Genomic DNA, 15,563 nt, shown 5'->3' on the forward strand with positions numbered 1-15,563 from the left:
AAGGAGCCTAAAAACCTGTGCTGCAAGGCAGACACAGGAGCTGGAACAGTATTTAAACAGAAGGCTGTTCAGACCAGTCCCTAGAAGGAGATGAAAGCCTATGTAAATGAGTCCCGTAATTAGCTGGTAGGCAAGTTCTGGTGCTCAGGACTCGCAGGTTTTATTTTTAGCTCTGATAGGAAGCATGCCTTTTTAGAGATGTAACCCTCTGCCTGGCCAGCCCTTGTGCTTTCAGTTCTCTTACCACTTCAGGCAAGGAAATGACAGTACTTCTTGAAGGTTTTCCCATAACAGTTACAAGATATGGAGGTGACTCCATACTCATACTGTTATTCCTATACAACCACACATATGAGAGGTGCCTCAGCCAGAATTAATGCATAATTAATTTCATACTTACGCTTCCTGCAAAATAATGGAGTGTCATTTGAAGAACTATCTGCTCGGCTCAGACGATGATAAGGCTGCATATGGTACAGGAGACACATTAAAACAAATCTGACTAATATGAAGAACACCCGAGTCTCACAAAAATGGAGCAGCTAGACCCTGCACGCTCTAAAGAAATCTTTCACCTGCAAAGTAGTCCCTGATGACCCCAAAATACGACATCTTTATACCATATTAGAGGGTTCTCCTCCCCCTCCCTCCTTACGGTACGACCTTTTCCTTTCGCGGTGAGCACAGCAGCTCACTTTCATTTCGCACCGCGCCCGTCGCCCTGAGCCGCAGCGCCCGCAGGAGCAGCGCCGTGACTCACTGCACCCCGCGGGCACCGACTGCCGCAGGCCGCTGCTGACTCAGGCAGATGCTGCTGCGCGGGCGGCTGTGTTCCCGGGGCCTCTGCGTATGATTCACACGCAGCACGGTGCCAAAACCAAAAGAACAGATCGACACGAGCAGACAGCAAATACTAAGTCTGCTCTTTGACTCTTACATGCAAACAACCTGCAGTGTAACTCCGAGTACAACAACTGGCCTTTCCGCCTCAGTAAGCGTGTTACAAATTTACCACCTTCGACGTTTTGGCCATGTAAGCACCCCAGAGAAACATAAGAGGCGCCTGACACCGAAGGCAGTGTTTTCCATCAGCTGTTCCCTCCCAGCAGGCTGCGGTGGGGGTCCTGACATCAAAGGGTCACTCTACAGCCAAAGGACACCTTCACATTTCATGCAATCAGGCATTCCTTTGGACCCCTCAAAAAGCAAGCCAATGCATTTCTTGGAAAGGGGGAAAGGAAAACGTGTGACAAAGAGCTCTAGAGCAGTGCTGACTGTACGGCATGACGCAGTTCCAGCACTAACAGCAAGCCACAGACAGGCCTGGCCAATAGTCCTGCCAGTTTTCTACACGGCAGGATGCGGTCCTACAGTAAAGAGCTGCATCGACTCCATTAACAGTGCTGGAAACGTGTCATGAAAAATGTATTAATTTCCAGAGCTTGTTACAGTCCCCCAGATACCTGCTGCAGGCTTTACATACCACTTGCAGCATGTTCCAGGAGAATACAGTTGTCCAGAGAAAGCAGCAATTCCTAATGAGTATTTTTTCTTTCTTGAAGAACAAATCTGTACCTAAGTCAAGACTTGTTACCCTTCTGATGTTCTTAAATATGAGTTTGTCCCTTCCTACACATAAAGCAGAGCCAGACTAGAATAATCAATGCTGCTGACTGCAATTTAAAGGTTTCATTAGGAAGAAGTTTCATTTTCCATTCTCTCTAACGTAAATTGTCTTCTCCCCAGTACAACCACCCGTAAACATAGCAGTAAATAACTGGCTCAGAAAAACAGAATTTGAGACTGGTATGAATATGTCAATCAAATAATTAAAACATGCATGCATTTTATAAGGCTACAATTTGAGACCTGTACCATAATGTATGAACATAAATTTGTAACTCATTTTTATCACAAAAAATGATGCGACCTGCCTGACCTATATAGATGGGTCTCTGGTACTCCATGACTTGATAAATAGAAAAATATCCATATGTTTACACCTGCCTGTATACATACCCGTATCTCTTATAACCGTTCCCCTCACTCATCCTCCATACACTGGAAATGGAGTAAGTTACTACGCTCTTTTGGCACTTAGCTTACCAAGCCTTTTCTCGCCTCCTTCTGCTTTTACAATATAAAATTAAGACTACCTGTATACTGTATTTACAATTTATCATGCTTTTGACATGGAAAACACAGAGACACAGTCAATATGTATGAAAAATATCTCCCAAATAAATCTGTTAACTGTGTAATACGCTTCCCAGAGCGGATCATACCCACTGAGTAACGTACTGCTCTGCCCTCCCTCTGCCAACTGGAGATGAACAAGAGGCTTAAATACCACGTGCAGCACCACGCAGCAGTGACAGGCTGCCTGGTAACACACAGACCCTTAGATATGGCAGTGATGCTCCTCCCAGAGCAGCAACTCCTTCCTGTTAGGCGGCACAGCACAGGACTTTGAGGATTGCATCAAGAAGCCCAGGTGCCATTCTGTGGTGCATCAGCTCCACTCTGGCACACCTGAGAGCATGGCAGCACAGCGAGGCCATGGCTCACAGCAGGTGGGTGCCCTGCCAGGAGCTCTGTGCCCAGGGCTGGGCCCAGCTAGGGGAGCTCTGCATGCAGTCCCAGTCCCTTAACTTGCTGCAGCCTGCATGGCCATGCTCTCAGCTGGATACATGAGCACAGCTAGCATCCTGGCCCCGAGATGGCACTCTGTCAGGTGACCAGCTATACAGGCTGTCACACGGAAACGCCAGCTCTGTCTTTAGTGATGTGAGCAGTTGCATGCTGTGCATCCTGTGAACTCATTAAACTCACTGTGCACAATATTAGCATGCAGCATTCAGCTCCAAAAGGGGAACCATGGAGTGGAACTGAGTGCATGAAAAATCCTGTCCTCAGAAGATACCAAGGATTACTTGGAGGGGCTAGTCATTGCAAACACTGCTGTACTGCACAGAAATGCCAGGTTCCAGTGCCACCGCCCTCAGGCTGGTTCCCAAGCAAAGCAGTGAGCTGCAGGCAGGCACCCTGTGCGTGAGGCACGTACCAGCACCACAGCATGGCCCCTCACAGCACAGGAGGGGAAGGAGGATCAGGGCACTGAGTGAATGCCAAATGGCTCTCAGGAACTGTAAGGGAATGAGAGGAGGAACAAATGGTACGCTGACATGTTGCGTCTACATTTGTAATGTCTGCTTTTTTTTTTTTTTTTTTTTTTTGTCTAGACTACTATGGTTTCAAGTTTCCTTGCAGAAGTAAGGTTACTGAGGCTGAATTCTTAACAGACATGAAACCAGAGTTCCCATAAGGGGAATGCTCTGAGAAGGGAGATGTGAAGCTAATGAGCAGCCCTTAAGGTACTGGAGGTGTCAAGAAGCACTGGTTTTAAGACCTGATCTTAAAGATCGTGTTCCACATGCTGCCCTGGCATGCAGGGTTCAAAAGGATGTCTGCAGGACCTGCTATCTGCTACAGCCACAGGAAGAAAGCCATAGCTAAATGGCATCTCTGAATGTCCTCAGAAATCTGCTAAGCCCCTTTTAAAATAACATAACAGGCTGTGCCACTGCTCTGTCCCTACAGGTTTAGGACATCCTGGAAGTGAAAAGCTTTCTCTGTCTTACACAAAGAATATCTATCATCTGTCTGAGATGACCTCCCTACAGTCATCAGTCTTGTGAAACATGAGGCAAAGAGAGGAAAAAGAGAATGCAGCAGAATGTTGTATCCCCTCAACATCATGTTTGTCTGAAGTGAAATTCACAAAAAAGGGATCAGCGATCTCTCAAACTTAGGCATTGTGAAGAATTTGTGGAACACTGCTGCTCTGACCACCACCCAGCTCCTCAGTCCTGGCCATGCAGAAGCAGTGGAGGTGTCCTGCTTCTGTTTTCCTTCCAAGAGCTCCATTGAAAGCTGTGAATGTAGAGTCCCTCACTTGGAATTCTAAGCACACAACCACACATCCTCCTTCAGATAGCCAGTGCTTGACTCAACATCTCTGGGATCAGTGCAAGGGACCCTCCCCATCTTTTCCTCCAAAAATAACAGCACGAAAACATTACCATGATGGAGAAAAAGGAAAAAATCCTCTGAATCCTATTCTCTTCTGATCAGCAGTTTTCCATGGCAGCAATAATTTTCCTTTCAAAGGTAAGATGAGGACAACAGCTACCACCAACAGCACTTAACTCAGTAGGCTGGAGCTACATGCTGCAGTGACAGCACAGAATCATTCAATCCACCTTCAGCCTCTCTTTGCTGATGTGAGAACAAAGACTCCCTCTTCCAACACCAGGGAGCTTTCTGCATCAGCTCTCTGAATGTGGAGGATGACCTTATATCCTGGCAGTCATTTGTTTGAGAAAGCTGTGCTTCAGCATATACCTCATCCTGGCTACGGGTAGGAAAAGAAAGTGTGCAGCGCCTGCTAGAGACTGAGCCTTGCATGGTAACAGATTCTGTCTAGGCAAACAAAAGCTGATCCTGAAATGATAAAGAAATAATCAAAGCAACCAGAAGAGGAGGTAACCAACACAACTGCGCTGCGATGTTTGCATTCCATCCTCAGTACCCCTTACATCTAAGCTTTTTACTTCTTTGCTGAATTCCCAGTTTCCTCTTTCCTGCCAGCGATCTCTATCCCAACACCCGCCCCTCAGGCAGCTCGAGACGTGCTGATATTGCTTGCAGTTTTATCAAACAGCAGCAGAGAACAAACACAGGCACCAGTCATACCTCAGAACCAAACACAAGCACTTCAAGCAGACACCCCTACCTCTTTCACACCTACCTGTTACTGACAGCATCTCCTTTCAGACAGATACAACCTCATGTCAAGACAAGCAGCACATCCTGGAGGTTAAGGCAGAAGTGACTGAATCCTCCATTCCCAGCTCGGCAGCAATCCCAGTAGATAGAATAGCAGTTACAGATTAACAGAGTCTAAATTTTTGGCTGATTGCTGAAATCTTATCAAAATGGGAAAATGACCAAGATAAGGAGGAAAAAGTCTTTCCTATTCCCATGCCTAGGGACCCTACATAGTGACAAATCATCTCATGTCTTACCACAAAACTGCTCAAGGGAATGATTTCTCAGTAATAGAATTATGTTTCCAGCCTTCGTGGTTGCAAGCTGAGCCTAACACTATTGCCAGGCTGCAAATCACTGCTTGTGTGAGTCCAGAGAAATGACTCAGGTTTGTACTGTGCCCCGTTAATCTCAGAGCAGAGCACTACCCAGTCCACGTTCACGCAGTGAAAGTCTGGCATTTCTCCATGTACAGCAGAAAGACAGATTTTCTTACTAAGGAACTTGATCATTTCATTGCAGCGTGGAACTATGTTATTTCCCCCACTCCACAACAGCCGGCTAGTCCCTCAGAGGGTGGCTGACCTATAAGCAATAAAATATAGGGAACATAATACACATTTTGTCTGCAAGGCAGGAGAGGCAGAAATACGTGCTGGAGAACTCAAAGCCACTGAGGAAAAGGGGGAGTGGGCAAAGATTCCATGAAGGTGGATCCAAGCTACAGGCAATGACACCCAACGTGCTGCAGAAGATAGGAACTGCGCACAACAGATGACTTGGAAGAGCACAATGATAGAGCCAGTGGTCAAGAATTACAACTGTTGAAAACATACAGGATTGAAAGTCATCTTACATATGGATTTCCTTCTTTCTCATCTCTTCTACTCTGATGAGAAGACTATCTGAAGACATTACAGCCTTAAAAATACAACAGTATCGATTAGCCCTACTAATTACAATTAATTTGTGGGTAGTTCATACATTCTCATAGCTAGTTTTGAAAATGGAGGAATAAGCACTGGTTTCTGATAAATTAAAATGGCTGTTGCCTGCATATTTGATTACCATTATTTTTTGGCTACTCACAGCTTTTTATCATTGAAAACAGAATTTCAAGTGAGAAGCAATTATCTGCTTTGGCCTAATTATTTATTTTCCATAAGAAATTTGATTAAACAGTTACTGGTTCTTCTCCTCTTACTCACTTTTTAAAGTCAAAATGTTATTGCTAGCCAACATAACAACAGTACTCAGAATTTCATGTGCTTTATAAATCTTGCAATGACTTTCCTGTTATCTCCCATCTTCATCTCTCCCTTATGAAAATAAACAGGTCTTTTAGTTCATTTGAAAGAATCTCAAAAGGCAACTGGCAAAAATCTGGACTATGGTACTGGAACCATACTAGGAAAGGAAACTGTAGCAATAGATTGAGAGTCACAAATACTCTGAGACTCTAGTTAGAAGTTGAAAAACATTAATGTATATTAAAGAAAAGCATTTCCTAATGGAAAGTAAGTAGTGCCTGCCCTTCATAGCCTCACTGTGCCAGAAGCATCCACTGCTAATTAACAGATCTGTACTTTCTTTAAATAATTACTAAAAACAAAACAAAACAAGAACGAGATCAGTGCCACATTGTAAATACATTACCTAAAGCATATGTTAAAGTGCCATGAATATATAAAAGGAAACTTGAATCCTATAAAAATTGGCAGAAGGGGAAAAAAGCCACTCTGTCTCTTCTGTTTTCCAGAATTTGCTTAAAACAACATAAACAAAGGCCCTGTGCAGGGGTTATACCAAGCGCAAAAGGAGATGGCAGAGCCTGTAATCCCTTCCAGTCCTACTAATTTTCTTTGTAGCTAAGGGCAGACAGACACGGGACCAGTGAAATGACATCCAGCAGAGTTAACCTTCTCTGTCTGGGCATTTGTAACAGTCATCCTTCTTGCTTTCACTTCTATTTTGTGCATGCATTCATCAAGTTTAAAGGGATGACGTCGGTCACTTTGCCACTTCAAAAGCAAGCTTCTTTTAGGTATTCAGAGGAGGGTTTAAAAACCCAGTAAAAGGTACCGTGGTTTTTCTAATAAATAATCTAGTACACAATGCTACGTGTGCCAATAATGTCATTTGTATTGAAGGAACTCCAAGTACGTCTATCGTTAAAAATTGTGCAATTGCAGCAGCCAAAGATGTCGAAATCGACATTCTACAGCAGTGGCAATAATTTCACAGTCATGTGCCAAAATATGATTAATCGCAGTTCACTGGGTATTTTGACAGTAACAAAGGAAAATAGCTCATTGTAGAATAACCGTATGATCAATTAGGAATGCCATCAAGCACCACTGTAAGCATAATCCTCTACTATTATGAATACCACAGTGCTTATATACCCAGAGCAACTGCCAAGATGGAACATATATACAAAACAGACAGAAGATTAGAACTGTTAATAAGAGAGCACTTGGAAAAATGCATAAAGTTGTTTTCTTCCCTATGAAAAGTTCATCTGAGATGATGCACGTCTGAAGGAAGTATGAATCGCTGCAGACAGCTGATCTGCATTTCTACCTGACCACATTTGGAAGGGGACGAAAAGAGGCAAAGAAAAACTCACAGCAGGTTCTCTCCATAGCGCACGTACCGGTCAGACGTACAACAACCAGATGCAATGCCTTTGCTGCCAAACCAAGTCAAGCACTGTTCTGCCAGGGCTGCACCAGCCCTGCCCCATCACACCGCTGCTGCCTGCAGCCTGCCCCAGCAGCACACTTGGCCGCGTCCAGCTGAGCTCCGCGCAGTTCTTTGTAGGTGATGCCCGACAAGTTACTGTTTGATACAAATTCTGATGCAATCTCAACTCCTGCTTTTTCCACAGGATGGAAGTTAGTATCTTACCAGGAAGTAGACAAATATCAATTAAGTTCTCAGTACTTCATAAATAAACACACAGTGATTCCCTTTAACTGTTTGGTTATTTCCAGTACGGTAAGGTTCCAAAAGATCTCCTTGACAATGCAGTTTCCCTACAAACTTCAGTGAATTGCCCCTAATATTATTAATTCTCCATTTACACATCAATTGCACCATGAGTTGAGGGGGTTGGAAATAGATGATCTTTGAGGTCCTTTCCAATACAAGCCATTATACGATTCCACGAGTCTTAAAAGATGACTGCACACAAATACCTGCCAGCCCTGCTTGCCAATAAAGGTTCATCAGCCAGTGCTTTAACTGCTCTCAAATTAAGAAAAAATGCTTCTTACTCAGTAATAATTAGGTCTGTCCTAAGAAGTCTGCAGGACACATTCTGAAAGCTGAAGGCACTGCCCAGTCTTCAGAACTAAAACTGTTAGCATCACATCTCAGACTTTAGTTAAGGATCTCATTCTGCCAAATTTGCAGCAGCTGTTTATGGAGATACTGAGACCTCTTGTACACAATCCATTACTAAAAAGGTTCCTAAAAGGGAATGTATTTTCGTGTGTCTTCAAGCTATTCCTCCAATAGGCTACAAAGATACACCCCAACATTTTATAGTTCTTTTGATATCTTGATGTGAAATGAAAGTCTGCATTAAAAGTAATTAAAAAAATGTTTTATGAATCATTACGGCAAGCACTGTAAGTAATAAAAGTACTACAATTTAGAATAGTAAAAGTACTGTAAACAAACCATCCCTGGACAAACGGAAAAGCCAACACACTTTAGCTTGGTAACAGAGCCACGCTAGACAGTTGGTTAGAGTAAAGTCATTTAGGCTAGAGAGACCACTAAGATCACCTAGTTGAACCATCAACTCATGCCTCTGACTGCTCTAAGTGACACCACTCAGTGTGACATCCATCCTTTCCTTGATCACCTCCAGGGATGGTGCCTTCATCACCTCCCTGAGCTATTCCAGGTGAATATACCAAACTGCATGCAAATGTTGTTCTCCAAAAACAGATACACTCTTAAATGCAAAATGAATGCAAAAAAACCCAATCTATACAGATTGTATTCATATGAATGTATAGCTTTGTTGTTATACTTTCAAAATAGCTAAATTCATCAACGAACTACTGTAAGTACTGTTTGCTCATTTCAGGATTCAGCTAAGTGTTCAGCCAGCCCTACAACACAGTATTTTATTCTTACTGTGATGTGCTGGTACAATCTGTAGCAATGCAGTATATGCATTAAAAATCCCTATGAAACCCTTCAATGAAATACAAAAGAATTTTTCAAAAACATCCAGAACTAAAGCCATGAACAGAAATACAATTGTGCATCATTTATTAAAAGAAATGAGGTACTTACCCAGTGAGTTAGTCTCAGAACTGATGAGAAATTTCGAACTGAAATACTAAAAGATTTCCTCAGAATGATGCATTACACATAAGAACAGTTCATTTTTTCTTGAACAGTTCTGTTCAAAAATTGAATATTGAGAGATTTCATGTAAATTTCTGACAACTGTTTAACTAAGGGATCAAGTCCTTTTCATAAAGCAATAAAAATGGAACACAAAAGCAGCCAATAAAAGATCAGAAAGTTTAATAAAATACTTCTTTCTGCCCATGACTGGTGTAGATCCTATGACAGTCAGTAGAAAAAAAATAAACGCTATATCTTTATTTATGTTAATAATTCACTCATCTGTAAACAAGAAGTCAGACTTACTCAGGGTCATTTAAGGTCAGCCATGTTTCTTTAGTAAAATATTAATTACCACTAAAGGATATTATTTTCAAACAAAGGTCCATTCCCTAATCAGTGGAATAAAACCACCTGAACTGAGACTAATGGATTATTTTGACTGCTTACAAAGTCAGCCTAATGAACTTTTCCAGAATGGTTTAGAAGTGATTGTCCTTCTCTACTCTGCTCTTGTGAGGCCCCATCTAGAGTACCGTGTCCAGCTCTGCAGCCCCCAGTACAAGAAAGACAGGGAGCTGTTGGAGAGGGTCCAGAGGAGGGCCATGAAGATGATCAGAGGACTGGAGCACCTCCCCTACGAAGACAGGCTGAGGGAGCTGGGCTTGTTCAGCCTGGAGAAAAGAAGGCTGCGAGGTGACCTCATTGCAGCATTTCAGTACCTAAAGGGAGCCTACAAACAGGAGGGGAATCAACTTTTTGAAGGGGTTGATAACTGCAGGACAAGGGGAAATGGTTTTAAGTTGAAGGAGGGAAGATTTAGGATGGACTTCAGGGGGAAGTTCCTTACAGAGAGAGTGGGGAGGTGCTGGAACAGCTGCCCAGAGAGGTTGTGGATGCCCCATCCCTGGAAGTGTTCAAGGCCAGGTTGGATGGGGCCCTGGGCAGCCTGGTCTAGTATTAAATGCAGAGGTTAGCTCTGAACTGACAGTTCTTAGCATTATGTTGACTTGCTTTCTGGTATAAAAAATGTTGTTTCTATTTAACAGTGTTTTACACTTGCAGTGTGTGCTAAAAAATTGAAGATAAATTATCTTAAAGAATTACCACTAGCCACTGCTGAAGGAACTCCTGTGCTCCACTTCAAGAAAGAATGGTTTGACAAAAAAAAAAATCCACGCATTGGTGTGTCCTTTTCCCATTCACACGCACATTACATGCAGCAGAAAGCAGTGCTGCACAACCACACATATAACAAAGTAGTTGCTTTTCAATACTTAATGACTTTTTAAAATGGCTTCAGCATTGTTCATAATTTGCTTCAGACAGACATCCACCCTGCAAGACACACACTGCAAACAATAAATGCAAACGTTTTCAGTTGAAGCTTTTGCTTTTTTTCTTAAGAAGTCACTGGAAGTTCATTTTGGCACATCCAGTCCTTAACTCCACTTCCTGATGCAGCCCAGGGCCAGGGGGATGTCACTGAGGTGCAGGAGAAGGGAAGCAGTGAAACAACAGGCTCCCACAGCCCTAGCGCCCCGGCACGCTCAGAGGGGACGCACCCTGAAGCCCTGACAGGTGCCTGCCAAAAAAGAAGTAGCCACAGACTGTAAGCACTGAGGATATGAAATACAGATTGCATCCCAGTGAGCATCCCCATGTAGGCTGAGTACCTGGAGCAGGCAGGCAGCTCCTCAACTACTTTCCCGTGTTCCTCTTTTTCCACAAGCTAATATAAATTAAAAATCCCAGATGAGCATTGCCAAGTCACAGCTGGAACATCCTAGACAGCACTGGAAGCTGCTGTAGAGACTTTGTCTTTTTGTGGCTCACAAGAACCTGTTATACGACGAAGAAAACAGACTTAAATGCATTGTGGAGAAGTCATTTATAGTGTTCTAGCATCTATGACAAAGAAGAAAGGCAGTCTTTTGCTACAAGCGCTCAAATTAGTCTGCTTTAGTGCAGCTGAAAGCCTGCAACAGCTGCCAGCAAAATAACTTTCTGTTAATGATAGCTAACTACTGAGCTCTCTTGCTTTAAAAAGCTTTTTTCAAACGCCGAGCAGTAAGAGCACAGAATGGCACACTGAAATCAAAATATAATAAATCAGAAATGGTAAATTCTATTCAGGTACAGATGCGTAACAGTAATAAATGACAGATTTGTTCACAAGCACTTAATCACCTACATGGTATGTTTTTATATAATGTGGTAGGAGCAAGAGTGTGTGCACACTGCCCAAGGGACAGATTGCTGATCTTGCTGAAATTTGGAGGGAGATGGGGGGCAAGCAGAAGAACAGAAAAGGGGAGGTAATAGCACTGTCCCCTCCAACTGCAGAGAGAGATTGGCTGGATTTGTTGTGAAACCACGTCTGTAACTGATGTCTGTTAGCTTTTTTGTTGGTTTGACCCTTTTATGGAACAGAAGCACTTTAAAAATTACTGCCATTACACTACTGAACTCCAATTCTGAGCTACAGAGTGAGATTATTATTTTTTTTCCAATCTGTGCCAAAAACACACAAAGATAACAGTGTTTTCCTACCAACAGCATTCCAGCAACACAGGTAACGTATTGACACCATGATCCATGATTTGAAGCACTATCATTTTCTTCAACTCAATTTCCTCGTTACCCTAACATCTTGTTCCACACCATCAGGGCTCAAAGGACTGAAGTCTTCCACAGCCTGTGTTATCAATTCTTCTCCTTTTTTTTTTTTTTTTTTTTTTTAATCTTTGTTGTTATTATTATTATATATATATATTTTTAAAGATCTCTCAACTTGGTTCTTGCATCTCAAAATTTTCCATAGAAAAGATGACCTTAGAGGAAATGGCTGCCTTGATGCAGTAGTAGGGCACAAGGCCATATGTATCCAGTAACGTACAAGAGATGGAAATGATTTTTTAGAAAATGCTTTGCATTGTGAGTGGGTTCTCCATGCTGCTATATGTTGAAGGTATGCATTAAGACAGCACATCATGGGTTTCACAACAACACCCAGCATAAGCTGCTGGAATTCTGGGAAAAGAGGAAAAGAAACTCATAAAATTCTAATTATGCCTTCAGTAAGTCATCTTACTCAAGTCAGCATGGAGAGAGCAGTGCTTCAGTACTGCACAGCTGACATGTCATTAATGCACAGAAGCAGCAGTGGAGATTTTAGCAGTGGGTGGCTTTCAAAATTAGCTGCCAAGCGGATTTGACAGGTGTAAAACCCAGCTGCTCCTCCCTGCTATCACAAGAAAAACACCGAGCTGTTGCTTGTAGATGGAAGTTTTCTGGCACAGCTCTGCTCATCCTGGGCAGCCACCACTCGGACAAGTACTGTGCTGACATCCTTCTCTCACGGGTATGGGTCAATAGATGCTAGCATTATTTTTATACATAAATGTGTGTGTGTATTTGTATACATACATAAGTACATCTAAAACTCAAACTTCTATATTATCACTTACATAAACAGCAACAAACAGGCTATGAGTGAGCAGAGTGATAGAGATGTGCAAAAGGCACTGTAAACATTCAGTTTTTCCTCCAAATCACAGAATTGTAGGAGTTGGAATGGACCTCTGGAGATCATCTACTCCAACCTCACAAATCTCACATTTCTGAAGCTGACTTTCCAAAACACTGTGCTGAAACAGCCAACAGCATCCACTTGCCTATATCCTCTCACCACCACATCTCCAAAATTGAGCTGATGATCTTCTAGTTCAAGGCAGTTGTAATGGATCCAGAGAGCTACAAAGCCATTCATTTTCTTCAGCACTAATGGAATATTTGTTCTCATAAGCACTATGAATAATCAAAGAGCAAGATGTCCCGGTCAATCCCAGGGGACACAGCGTGGCTTTTTTGCTTTTTTGTCTGATGAAGCCGTAGAAGGGGCCAACACTGATGCTGTATGTGTGAAGAATGCAGTTCAGATACACCTAATAGCTTTGAGCAAGCTGATGGGGATTGCAATAGGAGCATAACCACAGCACCTGTTTCATCACCCGTTATAAAACCAATGCGCATGCAGATATCTCGCACCAAGCTCCCTGCAATTGCTGCCCAAACTGTCCAGCTTGATGACGGGACCTCACAAAACTTGATTTGTATCTTCTGTAGAAATACATACAAATTACCATCAGCATTTCACTGCTGCCTTTTGAACAGGTGCAAGTGACAGAGGTATGGTCAACTGGGAGTGCCGCTTAATGCTACAGCTGAAGGATGCTAAGCAGAACACTGTTATTTATTCTGGGTAATCCTTGGAGAGCAAGAGGAAATACTTTACCAGCACGAAGCAGCCTGGAGCATAGAGACTTCCAGGATGCTGTGACATGGTAAAGAAGTTTTCTCTAGAGGATCTGCCCAAATGGCAGCTCTCAGGCCTGTATGATCGAAATGACTTGTGGTGCTGTTACCTCAGGGCTAGCGTCTAAAACAAACACCCGATTTTATTTGGAATTCTGGCACTTCTGCAAATGAATTTAACATTCAAAACAATTCTCTGTACAGAATTCAATTACAAAAAACAGACTACCTATTTAACATACGGAACTATGCTTTACAAAGCTAAATCCTTTCAAAACTGATCTCCATTACTTAGAATCTCAAAATTAACATGAATAAAGAAAAACAAACAAACAAAAAGTGCAAACTTGCCATTGGCAATACCTTAAGACAACATCTTTGGAACAAGGAATAGTACACAGTAGGGTGACATGAACAAGAAGTACAAGGGCTGCAGACAAACTTCCCCTGCAGAATGTTTTTCCACTCTATCACTCTCTCCCACAGTGGGAGGCTGCAGGACAACACCCATATTTCACAAGGAGGCGTCTGGGGAGACAGATCTCAGTCTACAGCTGTTCATCTGGGGCACGTCCTGGGAAGGTAATGGCCTCTGCTTTGCAGCCTGCATGGAGAGCAAGAGCTACCGGTAAGCAGCAGTTTAAAAAAGCCAGTGCCAAAGTACACAGGCGGGATGTGGTACTGCTCGAGACGTTTATGTTCTGCGGGAATATTACAGTAACGTACTCTCCAACAAAATCATCTCTGAACCATCTCCAAATGCTGTTTCTGTGCTTTACTGTCTTTCACAATGCAGCAAAAATCAGGTCACTGCTGCTGTGCTGAGTCAGTTACTTAAATTTTCTCTTCCTCAAGTTCTAAAGTGTCTTAAATCTCTCCTACGAAGCTGACAGTTCCCAAGCACGACCTCCTGTGCTGCATGCATCCCATCACAGCCCCACACTAGCAGGTATACAGGCACAGATTTTGGATGCAGTCAACGGAGATGCTGAAAAATTCCATGAGTAGTTTTGATTGGTTTTCCTGGGAACAACAGCACTTCTTCCCCCCAAATCTGAAGAAACTCCAATCTTTCATGAATTCCTACGCCTCTGGAGAACAAGACTTCTCTCTGCCTTATTTTCCATATATGCAGCAACCTCCTTTGTGAACTTCTCCTTTCTCACCACAGAATATTTGGAATGTCTGACAATGACTTAACTGTGGTATCTACCAGTGTGTACTTCTATGTGCCTTGTTCAGAGGCAGAAGGGGCTGTCATGAAATGTGTTAAAACGCAGGGGGCAAGTAGGTGGCATCTGCAGGAACTCCTTTCCTTGAAGGAGGCCAGTCTGATTCAAGGGACCACCGTGTAAAAGAGAAATTTGCTAAAAACACTAAAATTAGGCCATCAAGACAGGAAAGAAAACAAATTCTTGAGTGACTGAAAGGGCTGTAGTGCATCACAGTGTAAAAAAGAACGAACAAGGGACCTGTTCTACTTTCCATCATCATACCAAAAATAAAGAATTATATTTGTCTCCAGAATATCCAGAAGCTCTGTAGAAAGTGGCTGTTCAGACTGCACTTTTTCCTCTAGAGTGGTGACACAAATGCCATTAAGCTGGCACTATATAAGAATCTGCTTCATAATCCAACACAGTCAAGCCAGCTGCAGACTGCACTCAAGTGGAAGGATTCTGCAACGGGCAGCTGAGGCAGGGAGAGTGAAGGCTGCATGATTCTGTCCTCCACATGACCACAAACACTCCTACTCCTCAGTTTTACCACCAAGTACTGCAACACAGTCAGCACATGAACACACAGGTTCTCTACACCTCACCAGAACAAATGCATAGAGTACCACCTGACAAATCTCATTCTTCTGTAAGGCAACCTCCTCATCAGCATGAGGCTCAGACTGACAGCCTAGAACCCGCAGGTGCCACTGGCACTGTCTAGTGTAAACCAACTGCAGATTCTCACAGTGCAGAAGAGTTACTGAGTGCATGTGAAGACCCACTCTTTGTTCCTGGCTTTGTTATAAGCCTGGCTGGGGCCCTGTA

At 43.0% G+C, this 15,563-nt stretch overlaps 1 protein-coding gene across 1 annotated transcript in view; it reads right to left on the reverse strand.

Moving 5' to 3' along the window:
* The window catches only part of JMJD1C (jumonji domain containing 1C), a 145,899-nt gene that overhangs the window by 79,174 nt on the left and 51,162 nt on the right, over positions 1–15,563 (reverse strand). The gene's annotated exons all lie outside the window — the stretch shown is intronic.

Source organism: Phasianus colchicus, chromosome 8, assembly GCF_987193195.1.
Source record: "Phasianus colchicus chromosome 8, bPhaCol1.hap1.1, whole genome shotgun sequence".
Taxonomy (NCBI): Eukaryota; Metazoa; Chordata; class Aves; order Galliformes; family Phasianidae; genus Phasianus; species Phasianus colchicus.